This window comes from Lolium perenne, chromosome 5 (assembly GCF_019359855.2).
Source record: "Lolium perenne isolate Kyuss_39 chromosome 5, Kyuss_2.0, whole genome shotgun sequence".
NCBI classification, from domain to species: domain Eukaryota; kingdom Viridiplantae; phylum Streptophyta; class Magnoliopsida; order Poales; family Poaceae; genus Lolium; species Lolium perenne.
Window position 1 is genome coordinate 124,457,872 of NC_067248.2, and position 2,812 is coordinate 124,460,683.

The following is a 2,812-nucleotide window of genomic DNA, read 5'->3' on the forward strand; positions in this document are numbered from 1 at the left end:
GTAGGTTCTCCCATAATAACAGTTTTTAATTTTTAGGTTTTTCAAATTTTTATGGATTTTTGGGTATATGATAAAAGTAAAACAAAACAAAAACAAACTAAACAAAAGTAAACTAAGCAAAGTAATACTAGACAGAAATAAACTAAGCACAACAAAATAAAATAAAACAGAGAGAGAGGTGGAGTGTACTCCCCAGGTGAACTTATGAGTAGAGCTATGCCTCCCCGGCAACGGCGCCAGAAAATAGTCTTGATGACCCACAAGTATAGGGGATCGCAATAGTCTTCGAGGGAAGTAAAACCCAAATTTATTGATTCGACACAAGGGGAGGTAAAGAATACTTATAAGCCTTAACAACTGAGTTGTCAATTCAGCTGCACCTGGAAAAGCACTAGTAACAGGGGTGATGTGAAAGTAGCAGTAATATGGGAGCAATAGTAACAGTAACACAGCAGCAGTAACAGTAACACAGAGGCAATGGCACAAGAAAATAGTTGATACTACTTCCAATGACATATAGAATGAGTATATGATGATGAAAGATGGACCGGGGTTCCCAGCTATCTACACTAGTGGTAACTCTCCAATAACAAATGTTGGGTGAACAAATTACAGTTGGGCAATTGATAGGATTGAAATAGCATTAAGACAGAACATCAAGGTCATTAATCATGTAGGCATGTTTCCCATATATAGTCATACGTGCTCGCAATGAGAAACTTGTACAACATCTTTTGTCCTACCAGCCGGTGGCAGCCAGGCCTCTAGGGAATCTACTGGAAATTAAGGTACTCCTTTTAATAGAGCACCGGAGCAAAGCATTAACACTCCGTGAAAACATGTGATCCTCATATCTAAGCCTTCCCCTCCAGTTGTCCCAATTTCTGTCACTTTGGGGCCTTTGGTTCCGGACATAGACATGTGCAAACAACTTGTAGATACAATCTAAGCAGTAAGTATAGAGCTTAAATCTAAGATCATGCCACTCGGGCCCTAGTGACAAGCATTAAACACAACAAGATTGCAGCAACAATAACTTCACAAACTTTATAGATAGACTAATCATAATGTAACAATCCATCGGATCCCAACAAACACAACACCGATTACATCAGATGAATCTCAATCATGTAAGGCAGCTCATGAGATCATTGTATTGAAGTACATGGGAGAGAGAGTACCAACTAGCTACAGCTAGAACCCGTAGTCCATGGGGGAACTACTCACGGAGCATGATGGAGGCGGTGGCGTCGATGGAGATGGCTTCCGGGGGCACTTCCCTGTCCCGGCAGGGTGCCGGAACAGAGACTTCTGTCCCCCGAATTGGAGTTTCGCGATGGTGGTGGCGCCCCTGGAGTCTTTCTGGAGTTTCGTTTATTGGTGTCAATGTTTTAGGTCAGAACGGCTTAAATAGGCGAAGAGTCGGAGTCGGAGGGGCCACGGGGCCTCCTCCCCACAGGCCGGCGCGGCCAGGGTGGAGCCCGCGCGGCCCTGTTGTGTGGGGCCCCCAGGGCACCCCTCTGGTCCCCCTCTGACTTTCTGGAAGGTTACGGGAAAAATAAGGTTCTGGGCGTTGATTTCGTCGAATTCCGAGAATATTGCCCGAACAGCCTTTCTGGAACCAAAAACAACAGAAAACAGCAACTGGCCCTTCGGCATCTCGTTAATAGGTTAGTTCCATAAAATGCTTAAAAATATTATAAAGTGCAAGCAAAACATGTAAGTATTGTCATAAAACAAGCATGGAACATCAGAAATTATAGGTACGTTGGAGACGTATCAACTACATAAACTCATAAGTTTTATGGGAATGCACGAAGGTTGAAGACGCTAGGCGTCCCAATCCTCCAACTAGTTGGGCACTAAACGATATTCGCATATCCATGAAGTGATCGTCCTTAGTATGCAGCGTTGCTAAGACTCGTCGTTTCGAAGCATCACGTGATGATCGGGTGTTATAGATTCTACGTGTGCATACAACGGGTGCAAGCTAGATTTGCACATACGAGTACTAAGATTAAACTTTGCGAGCCTAGCATGTACAGACATGGTCTCGGAAAGTCGTCATGATTTGATGGATAAAAATTATGAGTGAAATTGTTCATCACATTAAAAGGTTACTAATAGTGAAATCTGGAACACTTGTCATGTGATGATCAACTTCAAAGTAAGAACCTCAAGGTTATTGGTATTTGACCAATGGACCTAGAAGATATTGAAGGTGAAGTGTTTTCTGAGAATGAGGAAAGCTAAAAGAGAAACTACAAAAGATTTTTGGCAGAAAGAAAGAAAATACTAGAAAGTCTAGCTAAAGAGTATATAGATGATATACATGTTATGAATGTATTCCTTGTTTGGTCACACAATGAAATTCTGGGGTATTTGTACCATATTGGTTGGTATGAGGTGTCATACGAAACAACACAATACAAGATAAAATAGCCTAAGTGACTGACAAGGAATATGGTAGGAATGCACGTCTGGAACAAAATAAAGTGTTATTGTGTTCGCCGTTGGCATTCTACCTAGCCCTTCAGATTTATAATAAAGAACTTTACAATTGTTGTTATGTTCTAGTCAAATGAAAACAATGAGTTGTTCAAATTATGACAGTATTCCATGTACGATGGATAAGTTATTATAAATCTTTATGGTGAAGCACACATGCATAACACTGACGCTAAAATGCCATAAGGCAAATGATGTGAATTCCACTCATTAGTGGAACCGCCATTTAGGTCATGTTAGAAGGGAACGCATGAAGGAACTCCATGCAAATGGATTTTTTGGAGTCATTTGATTTTTGAATCAT